This window comes from Capsicum annuum, unplaced genomic scaffold (genome assembly GCF_002878395.1).
Source record: "Capsicum annuum cultivar UCD-10X-F1 unplaced genomic scaffold, UCD10Xv1.1 ctg1936, whole genome shotgun sequence".
Classification (NCBI taxonomy): Eukaryota; Viridiplantae; Streptophyta; class Magnoliopsida; order Solanales; family Solanaceae; genus Capsicum; species Capsicum annuum.
This window is the reverse complement of record NW_025825201.1, coordinates 447,437-461,975: the sequence shown is the minus strand read 5'-3', so window position 1 is coordinate 461,975 and position 14,539 is coordinate 447,437.

Here is a 14,539-nt window from a genome sequence, read left to right as displayed (position 1 = left end):
CATAAAATTTCAGCAAAAGAGATTGAATTTGATCGAGCCAAGGTTGAGGTTATTGAGAAGCTACCACCCCCCATTTCAGTGAAGGGAGTGCGTAGTTTCCTTGGATATGCTGGCTTTTATCGGAGGTTTATAAAGGAATTCTCCAAGATTGCAAAAACACTTGGCAAAATCTTAGAGAAGGAGGATAAGTTTGTCTTTGATAATGGTTGCATGAAGGCATTCAAATCCCTTAAAGAGAAGCTGGTTGAGGCCCCTATTATTGTCACACCAAATTAGTCAAAACCATTTGAGATCATGTGTGATGCAAGAAGTGTTGCCCTTGGAGCAGTGTTGGGATTGAAGAAGGACAAATTGTTTCACCCAATTTATTATGCCAGCAAAGCACTGAATGGAGCCCAAAAGAACTAAACTATCACCGAACAGGATCTCCTTACTGTAGTCTATGCTTTTGGGAAATTTTGAGCTTATCTGCTAGGGACCAAGGTGGTGTTCCACACTAACCACACAGCCTTGAGTTATTTGATGGCTAAGAAAAACGCAAAACCAAGGTTAATTAGATGGGTGTTGTTGCTCCAAGAATTTGACTTTGAAGTCATACATAGGAAGGCTTGCGAAAACTAAGTTGTAGATCATCTGTCTAGGATGGAAGGTGAGCAAGTAGTTTGTGAGGATGTTGAGATAAATGATGCATTTCTTGATGAGGAGATCTTATCTACTTCTATGGAGAGAGTGCCTTGGTATGCTGATTTTGTAAACTATGTGGTGAGTAAGGTCATTCTAGAAAATCTTTCTTTCCATCAAAGAAAGAAATTCCTTCATGATATGACACACTACTTCTGGGATAAGCTGTATCTTTTTCAGCAATATGCTAACAACATTATAAGGAGATGTGTGACAAAAGTGGATGTATTGTGCATATTGGAAGCATGTCATGCTTCCCCAGTTGGAGGTCACCATGTAGGTGACCAAACTTCTAAAAAGGTGTTGCAGAGTGGTTACTATTAGCCAACGTTATTCAAGGATGCTCATGAGTTTATGATAAAGTGTAACTAATGTCAGAGGTAGGGGTCGATCTCCAAGAGGCATGAGATGCCTTTGACTAAGATGCTTGAAGTAGAATTATTTGACGTCTGAGGCATCGATTTCATAGGCCCTTTTGTAAGCTCGTATGGAATGAAGTACATTTTAGTTGCTGTGGATTATGTGTCAAAATGGGTTGAATTCATTGCCTTGTCTGATAATGAAGGGAAGAAAGTTGTTGCATTTCTCAAGAAGAACATCTTCTCTCGCTATGGAGTACCATGTACTATTATAAGTAACAGAGGATCTCATTTCTGCAATAATGTGTTCCAGGAAGCTTTGGTAAAATATAGGGTGAAACAACATAGAGTAGCAACTCTATACACCCCACAAACTAGTGGGGAAGTGGCGGTGTCAAATCAGGAGATTAAAGCCATCCTAGCCAAAACAGTGAACGCTAATAGGCAAGATTGGTCTCAAAAGTTAGGTGATGCTTTGTGGGCTTATCGAACTACTTTTAAGACACCAATTGGTATGTCACCATATCAGTTAGTCTATGGAAAAGCATTTCATTTACCAATCTATCTAGAACACAAGGCTTTATAGGCTCTCAAAAGGGTAATCCTGAATCGAAAGGAGGCAGCAGAGCTAAGATTGGGGCAACTGAATTAGATTGATGAATTTTATCTCGGGGCTTATGAAAGGGAGATCTTTACAAAGAGAAGATGAAGAAGTACCATGATCGAAAGATTGAAATAAGAGTTTTCTGGAAAGGAGATGGTGCTTCTATTCAACTCCAGACTCAAATTATTTCCGGGTAAACTTAAGTCCCAGTGGTCAGGACCGTTTAAAGTAAGTCAAGTCTACTCATCTGGAGTAGTTGAACTTGAAAATGAAGACAAAAGCATCTTCAAAGTTAACGGGCAATGAATCAAGCTTTATATCAGTCCAAAAGACTTGATAAAAAGTATTGATACCTTCTATCTTGATGAAGTCTAAGCAATCGAGATATCTGAGTCATGCCGCGACGATAAATCAGGCGCTAGTGGGAGGCAACCCACAAATTGTTATTGTAACCATAGTTAGAGTTCATATTATGTGTTTGTGCATTTTTTATGTGTTTGTGAAGTGTGCAGGACAAAAAATGCACTAAAAAGGGGGAAGGAGGGATACAGTTGAAGATAGGACACAAATCTAAGCTACTGTAACAAAATTGATGGTTGATTTGGTGGACCACCAGTCATCTAACGAACCAACATTTCAACCATCAGAAAAAGGCAAGAAAGTTCATTTATTGGATTGAGTTGATGATACAAGTGGTGGGATGTCACAATCTTGGTGGGCCATGAAATCAACTGTCAAAATCAAGGTGGGTAACCTACGTTCTAGTAAGGTATGGCAATCAAATTGGAAAACCATCAAAATCTTGGTGGTCTATCCCATTGACCGTCACAATGAAGCAGAATCACCAAAATATTGGTAAAGAGCGACGGCCGGGGTGGTAGCCTATCGTACTTATGACGGACCATCAGTATCTCCTTCGTCTTAACCCTAATTCTAAATTGGTTCAGTTTAAATCTATACTTTTATTAAGTGATCCGTATTTGACCCAAACGAGTGTTTAGGAAAAATTGAACAGTTCCATTCATTGTAACTATTTCATATCCTTTGACTATTCCTCTACCTTAGGATTTAAAGAATCTAAAGGGAGTTCTTCCATCTAAGACTCCCCATCTCCTTCAAGTTCCCTTATTTAATCAAGCTCAATCTCTCCCTCTCTTTATCATAAACAATGAGTGAAAGAAGTGCTAAAGTTCTAAGCTAATTTTTTCCCCTAAAGTTCCAAGCAAGTAGATTACTACAAAACCAAGGTGTGCACATAACCTTCTCTTTTTGTTCTCTATAAGAAATATAAAAGCATGATTTCTTTTCTTGGAGTGCTTTTTTGTGTTGAGTATTGATGCTTTGATTTGAAACTTTAATGTATCCTTTTGGGTGAAGTTTGAATAAATTAAATTGCTTAAAATGAGAAGAATGGTGCTTCAAATGTGAATTTCATGTTGTTGCTATAGCTAAAAATTGATCTGGCATATGAGTTGCTCGACGTAAGGTCGAATCAAAAGCTGTAGCTGAAGATGGAGTGGCAACGGCCAAACTAGTGGATCGTCTACTTTATGACGAACCACCAAATGGACTGTCAAAGGACTCATTGAAATAACACTTACTAGATAAGCCACGACGGACAAGCTGGTGGATCGTCAACTTTGTGACAGACCACCAAATTGACCATTGTAGGGCTCTAAAATTTTTTTGCACACTGGTTAAGGCTTGACGACCAAACTAGTGGACCATCCCATCACTTTTGAACTACCACTTTGACCTTCAAGACATAAAATGCAATGATTTGACTATTTTTGAGCTTTGAATTAATTTCTTACTTCTTTTTTAGGCATTATGGCTCCCAAACTTCCACAAATCAGAGGCAGAAGGTCTCAAAGGAGAAGAAATAAATCCGCACCTGGCTACAACCCCAGAAAATATGAAATAGAAGATTTTGTTCTCTCCCAATTTGAGGACAAGAGTGAGAGTAGCACTAGCAGCACTAGTTTAAGCCCTGATAAAACAATGGTTGCTAAAGCTCAAACATAGCCTGTAAAGGGTGAAACTGAAGCTGCTAACTTGGGAGAACAAATGGAAGTTCCATATGTGGAAGCTGAACTAGAGGATGCTAATGTTATCAGGCGAAAGGATCCCCAAATTTGAGATATAATTAGGTGGCAGATTGAAGGAGTGCAAAAAGAATTCTATGATGGGTTGACACCCACAGTAAGAGGGATCACAAGGTTATTCTTGGAAGAACATCAGATCATGAAGATGGAGCTTCTTAAATAGACTGAGTTGAAATGTCATTTCAATGAGTATGGACTAGCATAGATGAGCAGTCCACCAGGAGAATATCAACAAAACTGGGTAAGATAATTCTTTGCTAATTATCTTTTTATGGTGAAAAAGGACTGCTCAAAGGGGATACCAATCCCAAACAGACCAGACAGAGAGTCTGTATCGGTTCGAGGGGTCATTGTTGATATCTTAGGCCAAACAATCAATAGAATATTGTTTGGGCCTGGATACGAGGCTCCACCCGCTGTCCCTGATTTTGAGTAAAGAAAGATAAGTGCATCCACTTAGAGACCTTGGGTAGCTTTATTGTTGACTGATGACGATAACCCTTCTTGGTTGATGAAGTCATGAGAGCGCATTCAAAAATCAACCCTTAGCTTCAAGGCTAAGTTTTTGTTGGTTGTTGTTCATTTGAGGTTAATGCCAATAAAAAGGGATGGGAACTTGGATCATCACAGATCTGTGTTGGTAGCTAGCTTGGTTTCAGGGCTGCCAATGGATTTTGGCCAGTTAATTATAGATGATTTATTCATGAGGTCACATAAAATAACGAGTTCAGTGCCTTTCCCATGTTTAATCACTGAGTTATGCAAGTGTAATATCCGTTTTTTTTCTTAACTTAAAAATCATCTCAAAGATGTTAAAACTTTCTTTGAAATAAGAATTCATTATTATACATTGGTATTTCCATAATTTTCACTTCCTATCACATGAGAAATTGAATAAGATTTCCATCGATATATAATTCACCCAAATTCGACACCCGAGCGAAGAGTTAGAGCCTTTTTAGTGAGAAAGTGTTTGACCTGAGCCTTCAGCGCGTCATAAATATAGCTCTAATGGCAATTGTCAAATTCCAGTGTTGCTCTGTGATACTGGAGCGTCGTGCCAAACTTCCAGGTCATAGAAGAGGTTGCAACACTATAGCTCTGCATCACTCCACCATGTAATTTCTCATTTGACAATTTTCATTGACACGGCACGATAACGCCGCGTCACGCCAAGGGCCCAACTCAGGAAATTTTATTGAAAATTTAATGACGTGTCCAGGGTTAAAAGGGTTAACTTTCTACTACTATATAATCCCTTTAACACGTTATTCAGCCATTTTTCACAAAAAATATATTAGTTTCTCTCAAGTTTATCTCAAGAACAAACTAGGGTTTCTATTGAGGATTCAAATTCAAGATGGTTTCACCATCAGTATTTACGAAATCACGAACTAAGGTATGCATAGTGTTCATTCATGGACTCCTTTCATTCATGAAGTCCAAGAATCCTTTTTAACTACAAGTTATGGATTTTCTTCATGTTTTCATGCTTTGTATGTTCTCTTTTATGTGATAAATGAGGAATTGATTTCTATTCCATGATTTGATGATAAATTCCACGTGGGTTGATTACTATAGATAAATATTGATGAAATCTCATGAATAAAACCTTGTATGATGGAACTGGAATTGAAGCATGATGTTTAATTGTTGTATAATGTGCTTTACATGTACTATGCCTAAAATATGTTTGATTAAATGCCTAGATGAAGGAAATTTTCCTAACTAGCATGATATCATGGAAATCCCCATGTATGTACAAGATTATGCCTATTAGTGATTTGATGAAATGTTTCAATAAACGTATTGTGGTGATTATCATGTATTCAAGAATATCCAGTCATGTCAGTTTTCTTCCATCGAGTCCTGAGGGTACTTGTACCCAAAATATTAGCTGTGTGCCTAAAGCCATGTCATGTTTTTCATGATACTCTGAATCAAGCTATGAAATCTTAGACTTTAGATAGTCTTATGACTTACGAAAACTCTCTATGATCTCATGACTCAGTCAGTTGTCAGATATAAGTAGTATTTTGTCAGTCACGGAAATTCAGTAACTCGGTCCATGCTTAGTTGAGTTCAGTAAATCATGTTCAGTGTCCATTCAGATGGGAGTAAGAATTAGCACCGACTGAACCCAAGAATAGGGACTCACCTGTTATACGAGGGTATGATTCCTAGAAGAAATCCTTGCATTCCAAAACTATGTAGCCAGCATAGGTTGAGACATCATAGCCTGCTATATAAAGGTAGATGAGGTGGCTTAACTTGTTATGTGAGGGTTCCCACCATTCTCGCTAGATTTACCTATTATATGAGGGTTACTCATATGTTGTCCTTACCAGTGGCGCAGTATTAACACCCTTCCAATCAGGGCATAGATCAAAACCTAGCCCAGCTATTATAGCATATTTGGGGCATGTCAGTTAGATAATAATTTTCATAGTTTCATGTTATAAAATTAGGACTGTCAGATACAGTCAATCAATCTCAGTAATATAACTCAGATAGTTCTTTGTATTTCAAGACTGTTAGATACAGTTAACTCAGTTACAGTATGGAACTCAGATAGTTCCATCAGATTCAAGACGGTCAGCTACAGTCACCCACGTTATTAGTTACACTCAGATATAGTCACCCATGTTATCAACATTATTCATATATAGTCCTTCATGTTATCAGTCATATCAGTTACTAGAATGTCACGTTATCTATGTATACAAACTTAGAAATCATGAAATCACGTTGTCAGTTACAGTTATGTATTTAGGCATGTATTCTTACATTCATGTTAGATAGTCAGTTTGCATTATTCATGCATGTAAATCCTTGCATATAGACTACCTTACATGTATACTCGGTACATATGTACTGACGCATTCACGCTATGGTGCTTTCTTTTTATGTTACACCATGGTTTAGAGACACGAGTTCCAGATAAGTAGTAGATTCCAGATTCAGCAGTCATAGTAGAATTGAGTCCTTATCCTTTGAGGAAATAATGATTTTCTATTATCTTATTGATTAGCTTATTAGTTGGAGTTAGTTGGGGACATGTCCCATCAACTCCTTATTCAGATTCTTCAGACAGTAGAGGCTTTTAGACTATATACAGACTAGATATAGACTATCATATTTTAGACTTCAATTTTATTTTGAATATTCTATTATCCCACACAAATGTTCTGTTATTCAGTTATGTTCATGATTAAACCTTATGGACTTTCAGTGCATGTTTCCACATTATTATGTTATATTATGCAGTATACAGGTATAGATATCAGTCATGGGTTAACTTGTGGTCCTTCGAGGTCATAAGCATCGTGTAGTATTCCGATTCAGCAAATTGGGTCGTTACAAACTTGGTATCAGAGCCTAAGTTTCAATAGAGTCCTAGGAAGTCTGAAAGCCCTATCTAGTAGAGTCTTGTACATAGGTGTATTGCATGCCACATTTATGTGTAAGATGCTATGAGATGTTTAAGAATAGTTTCCCTTCTTTCATTATTGATGTCGTGCCAGTGAGCATAATCATAAGTTAGTCTCTCAGTCTAATCTGCTTCTTTTCTTTATTTCAGAACATGCCTCCTAAGAGAAGAAATCAGTCAGCCCCTTAGCCCGAAGAACCTTTGGGCGATCATGTTTCTCATGTAGAGTTCAGGACCGCATTTACCACTCTTACTCAATCAGTCGTTGTTAGTAATGAACAACCAATAGTTATTTTGGCCAACTCAGCTACAATGGGGATTCAAGACTTTACCCAAATGAATCCTCCAACCTTCCTCGGGTCTATGGTAGATGAAGACCCTCAGGAATTCTTAGATCAAGTTTAAAAAGTGACAGACGCCATGGGGGTGAATACTGTTGAGAGTTCTGAGCTAGTTGCATAATGGTTGCAGGATGTGGCTCATGGTTGGTTCAAATAGTGGAAGTCTGAAAGATCAGATGATGTAGGTCCTATAGAGTGGTAGGAGTTTGTCACTGCTTTCTTAGACAGATTCTTTCCCTAAGATCTTAGAAAAGCCAAGGTGATAGAGTTTATCAACCTCAGGCAGGGAAATATGATAATGAAAGAGTATTCTTTTAAGTTTACTCAATTAGTCAGGTATGCCCCTCATGTGGTTGTAGACAGTAGATCCAAGATGAATAAGTTTGCTTCAGGGGTAAACGACAGCGTGGTTAATGCATGTAGATCCGCCTTGCTAAACAGTGACATGACCTCAGCTAGACTTATGACCCATGCTCAGCAAAAAGAAGAGCAAAAAATTAAGCAGAGGGAAAAGCAGAATAAGAGAGCGAAGACAGGTAGTTTCAACTTTGCTCAGCCTAAATCAAAAGAATGAAACCATTCTTAGTTTCATCATCAGTTCCAGCTCCCTCTAAGACCCAGGGCAGTGTTCGTAGTACCCACACCTATCTTTTTTGCTAGACATGTGGTAAGCACCATCAGGGTGTGTGTAAAATGGGTAGTGGCATTTTTTTTGGTTATGGAAAGCTAGGCCATAGAGTTAGACACTGTCCTCAGCCAGGTCCTCAGGGTCAACAGAATCGCTCTTTATCTCAGTCCGGTCACCCTAATCAGTAGGGTGCCACTTTTAGTGCTACTAGTGGGCAACGCCCAAATTTTCTCTGTTCTCTTTAGACTCGACAAGAATAGGAAAGTTCTCTTGATGTAGTTAATGGTATGTTATAGATCTTTCATATGCATGATTATGCTTTGCTAGATCCACGAGCTTCCTTGTATTTTGGTACTCCTTATATAGCAGTTCATTTCAAAATCAGTCCCAAAATTCTAGGAAAGCCCTTCTCAGTCTCCACCCCAGTAGGTAAAACCATCATAGCTCGGCAGGTATCAGGAACTGCCTATTTATGATATTTCAGAATGTCACTTCAGCAGACTTAGTTGAATTAGAAATGACTGATTTTGATGTCATTCTTGGCATGGATTGGCTTCATTCCTGTTATGCCACAGTCGACTGCAGAAACATAACAATTCAGTTTTAGTTCTCGAATGAACCTGTCCTAGAGTGGAAGGGTAGCGTATCTTCTTTCAGGGAAACTTATTTCCTACCTTCGGGCAAGGAAAATGATATCTAAGGGTTGTGTTTATTATTTAGTTCATGTTAGAGATTCTAGTTTCGAGTCTCCCAGTCTCGAATCAGTCCTAGTAGTGAATGAATATTCAGATGTCTTTCCCAAAGATATTCTAGGAATTCCTTTTGAAAGGGAAACAGACTTCGATATTGATCTTTTCTAAGACACTTAGCCTATCTCTATTCTATCATACAGAATGGTACCAGCAGAACTCAAGGAACTGAAAGAACAGTTGAAGGATCTCTTAGATAAGGGATTCATTAGACCCAGCATTTCCCCGTGGGGTGCACCAGTCTTATTCGTGTGCAAGAAAGAAGGTTTACTCAGAATGTGTATAGATTACCGTCAACTCAATAAAGTCATGGCCAAGAATAAGTATCCTCTTCCTAGAATTGATGACTTATTTGACTAATTTCAGGGTGCCAGTTATTTCTCTAAGATAGACCTCAGATCCGGCTATCATCAACTCAGAGTTAGAGAATATGACATCCCAAAGACAGCTTTCTATACGCTGTATGGTCACTTCGAATCTCTAGTCATGTTATTTGGTCTTACAACACCCCAGAATCTTTTGTAGACTTGATGAACCATGCGTTCAAGAAGTACTTGGACATGTTTGTCATAGTCTTTATAGATGATATTCTGGTCTATTTCCGCACTGAACGAGATCATGTAGACCATCTCAGAATAGTATTCCAGACTCTCAGAAATCATTAGTTATTCACCAAATTTAGTAAATGCAAATTTTGGCTAAGATCAGTAGCATTCCTTAGCCATATTATTTTCAGTGATGGCATTAGAGTAGATCTTCCAAAGACCAAAGCAATAAGAAACTGGCCTCACCTTGTTTCTCCATCAGATATCAGGAGTTTCTTGGGTTTGGCTGGCTATTACGGACGGTTTATTGAAGGATTTTCTTCTATTGGATCTCCTATGTCTAGATTGACTCAAAAGAAGGTCAATTTCAATCGTCAGATTCATGCGAGAATTGAAGACTCGACTCACCTCAGCTCCAGTTCTAGCTCTTCTAGATGGTTCAGATGATTTTATAGTTTATTTTGATGCATCCAGAGTGGGTTTAGGTTGTGTCCTCATGTAGCATGGTAAGGTCATAGCCTACTTCTCCAGATAGCTTAAACCCCATGAGAGGAATTATCCTACTCATGATCTTAAGTTAAAAGCAGTAGTCTTTGCCTTAAAGATTTGGAGGCATTATTTATATGGTGTTCATGTAGATGTCTTCACAGATCATAAGAGCCTTCAGTATGTCTTTTCTTAAAAAAATCTCAATCTTCATCAGATAAGGTGGTTAGAGCTCTTAAAAAATTATGACATGAGTATCCTCTATCATTCGGGAAAGGCCAACGTAGTGGCCGACGCTCTCAGTAGACTATCCATGGGTAGTATTTCTCATGTTGATGATAGTAAAAAAAAGTTAGTCCAAGAAGTACACCAGCTTGCCAGACTAGGCGTTCACTTATTTGATTCTTTAGAAGGTGGTGTATGTGTTCAGAGTAGTTTAGAATCATCTCTAGTTTCTGAGGTAAAAGAAAAGTAAGATAAGGATCCTAGCCTTGTCAATCTAAAAGAGTCAGTTCAGAATCAGAAAATAAAAGTTTTCTCCCAAGGGGGAGATGGTGTCCTCCGTTGTCAGGGTCATCTATATGTTCCAGGTGTAGATGACATAAGGCAGTGAATTCTTGCAGAAACACATGGTGCGCATTAGTCTATTCATCTAGGGGCCACTAAGATGTATTGCGATTTGTGAGAAATCTATTGGTGGAGTGGGATGAAAAGAGATATTGCAGAGTTTGTGGCTAAGTGCTCTAAATGTTAGCAAGTTAAGATAGAGCATCAGAAGCCTAGTAGTCAGTGCTATACAGGAGTTCAGTATTCCTACTTGGAAGTAGGAAGTTGCAAATATAGAATTCATGACGGGTCTACCTCGAACTCATCATCAACATGATTCAATTTGGTTCATTGTAGATAGAATGACCAAATCAGCTCTTTTCCTTTCAGTTCATACCTCTTATTTAGCCGAGGATTATGCCAAGCTCTACATTAAGGAGCTGGTTAGATTACACGGTGTTCCATTGACTATTATCTCAGACAGAGGTATCTAGTTCACCTCTTAATTTTGGATATCATTCAAAAAGGGTCTTGGTACTAAAGTTCATCTCAGTACAGCATTTCATCCTCAGACAGATGGTCAAGAAGAAAGGTCCATTTAGACGTTAGAAGATATGCTAAGGGCGTGTGCAATTTATTTCAAGGAAAGTTGGGATGACCACTTGCCTTTGATTGAGTTTGCATACAATAACAGCTATCATTCCAGTATTCAGATGACTCCATTCAACGATCTCTGTGGTAGGAGATGTAGATCTCTGATTGGTTGGTTCGAAGTTAGTGAGGCCTCAGTCATAGGTCCTGACTTAGTATTCGATGCCTTAGAGAATGTTCAGTTAATCAGAGAAAGACTCTAGGCTTCTCAGAGCCGACAAAAGTCTTATGTAGATGTTCATAGAAAAGATCTCGAGTTTGAGATTGGTGACTATGTCTACATTAAGATTGCTCCTATGAAGGGAGTGAAGACATTCAGAAAGAAGGGAAAGCTCAGTCCCCGATATATCGGTCCCTTCAAGTTTCTTAGTCAATTCATCAAAGTAGTTTATAAGCTTAAATTGCCTTCAGATCTAGGCTCAGTTCATCCAATTATTCATGTCTCTTTGCTCAAGAAGTGTATAGGTGACCCATCATTCGTAGTCCCTATTAAAAGAATAAATGTACAGAACAGTCTCTCTTATGAAGAGATTCCAGTTGAAATCTTAGATTATGAGACTCGTCGATTGAGGAACAAAGAAGTTCCTCTAGTTAAAGTTCTTTGGTGAAATCAGTCTGTCGAGAGAGCTACTTTGGTGAAATCCTCACCTCTTCCCCACCAACTCAGATCAAGCTCAAGGTAACAGTTCTCCTTAAGCTTACTCAGTTTCATGATTAGTGTACATCACAAACTTAGTAACCAGTCTCATGCTCATGTTCCCATGATAACCTTGGTATCAAGTACCACTGCATATTCAGTCATGCATTCATATATCAGATCAGTTTTATAGTTATGCATAAGACATGCATTCTCATTGTGAGAAAACCTAGTTTTTCAAAAATTTCAGTTATGCATTTATGAACCAGTTACGCATGGATCAGATATGCATGTTCAGTATGTTATGTTAAGCTTGTCAGTCACATCCGTCATGAGATCATGTTCCAGTTATTAATGTTCAGTTCATGTTTAGTTTATTGTTTTCCATCTCAGTCAGTCTCATTCAAGGATGAATGTTCTCAAGGGGGAGATATTGTAATACCCATGCTTTTTCATAGCTTGAAAATCATCTCAAGGATGTTAGAACTTACTTTTAAATAAGAATTCATTCTTATACATGTGGTATTTCCATAATTTTAACTTCCAACCATGCGGTAAATTGAATAATCTTTCCATCGATATATAATTTACCCAAATTCAACACCCGGGCAAAGAGCTAGAGCCTTTTTAGTGAGACAGTGTTTGACCTAAGCCTTCAGCGCGTCTCATAGATAGCTCAAATAGAAATTGTCAAATTCCAGTGTTACTCCACAATACTGGCGCATCGCGCCAAACTTCTAGGTCATAGATGATGTGGAAATGTGATAGCTTTGTATCGCGCCACCATGTAATTTCCCATTTGTCAATTTCCAGTGACACCGCACAATAACGCCGCGTCGCGCCAAGGACCCAACTCGGGAAATTTGACTAAAAAATTAATGACATTTCCAAGGTTAAAATGGTTAACTTCCTACTACTATATAATCCCTTTAACACATTATTCAGCCACTTTTCACCCAAAACATATTAGTTTCTCTCAAGTTTATCTCAAGAACAACTAGGGTTTCTATTGGGGATTCAAATTCAAGAAGGTTTCACCATCAATCTTTACGAAATCATGAACTAACGTATGCATAGTGTTAATTCATTGACTCCTTTCATCCATGAAGTCCAAGAATCCTTTTTAATTACAAATTATGAATTTTCTTCATGTTTTCATACTTTGTATGTTCTTTTTTATGTTGATAAATGAGGAATTGATTTATATTCCATGATTTAATGATAAATTCCATGTGGTTTGATTAGTATAGATAAGGATTTATGAAATCTCATGACTAAAACCTTATATGATGGAATTGGAATTGAAGCATGATGTTTAATTATTGTATAATGTGTTTTACATGTACTATGCCTACAATATGTTTGATTAAATGCCTAGATGAAGGAAATTTGCCTAATTAGCATGATTTCATGAAAATCCCCATGTATGTACAAGCTTATGCCTATTGTACATTTGATGAAATACTTTAATATATTGTGGTGATTACCATGTATTCAAAAATCTGGGGGTACTTGTACCCAAAATATTAGTTGTGTCCCTAGAGCCATGTCATGTTTTTCACGATACTCTCAGTCATGCTATGAACTCTTAGACTTCATATAGTCTTATGACTTAGGAAAAATCTCCATGATCTCATGACTCAGTCAGTTATCAGACATCAGTAGTATTTCATCAGTCATGGAAATTCAATAACTCAGTCCATACTCAGTTTAGTTCAATAAATCATGTTCAATATCCATTCAGATAGGAGTAGGAATTAGCACAGAGTGAACCTAAGGATGAGGACTCACTTGTTATACGAAGGTGTGATTCCTAAAGCAATCCTTGTGTTTCAGAACCATGTAGCCAGCATAGGTTGAGACATCATAGCCTTCTATATGAGGGTAGATGAGGTAGCTTAAACTGTTATGTGAGGGTTCCCACTGTTCTCCCTAGAGTTACTTGGTATATAAGGGTTACACACATGTTGTCCTTACGAGTGGCACAGTATTGACACCCTTCCAATAAGGGCATAGATTAGACCCCAGCTCAGCTATTATAGAACATTTGGGGCATGTCAGTTAGATACTACTTCCCAAAATTTTATGTTACAGAGTCAGGACTGTCAGATATAGTCAATTAGTCTCAGTAATAGAACTCAGATAGTTCTTCAGATTTTAGGACTGTCAGATACAGTCAACTCAGTTACAATACAGAACTCAGATAGTTCTATCAGATTCAGAACTGTTAGCTATAGTCACCCATGTTATCAGTTATACTCAGATATATTCACCCATGTTATCAGCATTATTCAGATGTAGTCCTTCATGTTATCAGTCATATCAGTTACTAGCATGTGATGTTATCAGTATACAGACTCAAAAATCATGAAATCATATTTTCAGTTACAGTTACGTATTTATGCATATATTCTCACATTCATGTTAGACAGTCAGTTAGCATTATTCATTCATGTAAACCCTTGCATATAGCCTACCTCACATATATACTCGGTAGATATATACTAACGCATTTGCACTATGGTGCTTTCTTTTTATGTTAAACCATACGTATAGAGAGACGAGTTCCAGATCAGCAGTAGATTCCAGATTCAGCAGTTAGAGTAGAAGTGAGTCCTCATCCTTCAAGGACATAATGATTTTCTAGTATCTCATTGATTAGCTTATTAGTTGGAGTTAGTTAGGGACATGTCTCATCAACTTCTTATTCAGATTCTTTAGATAGTAGAGGCCTTTAGACTAGATGTAGACTATTATGTTTTAGACTTCAGTTTTGT